A 246-nucleotide genomic window follows, 5' to 3' on the forward strand; every position below is an offset into this window, starting at 1 on the left:
ATTTGGTGGCTTAAAACGTGTAATGTAAATGAAATGTTCTGTATCAGTATTGATATATTTGAAGGTAAATTCTTACTATTTAGTAATCATTTGTTAATTTGTTATATCTGTATTGTACATCTTGTATGACGTATCATGTGTATATACATAAATGAATTTTAAATATTAACCTAACATTTTATAAACAGACATTTAAGTGTTTCTTATTTTATTCTATTAATTTATACTCCCCCCTCCCCCCCCCCC

The sequence above is a fragment of the Mizuhopecten yessoensis genome, unplaced genomic scaffold (genome assembly GCF_002113885.1).
Source record: "Mizuhopecten yessoensis strain PY_sf001 unplaced genomic scaffold, ASM211388v2 scaffold10021, whole genome shotgun sequence".
NCBI classification, from domain to species: Eukaryota; Metazoa; Mollusca; class Bivalvia; order Pectinida; family Pectinidae; genus Mizuhopecten; species Mizuhopecten yessoensis.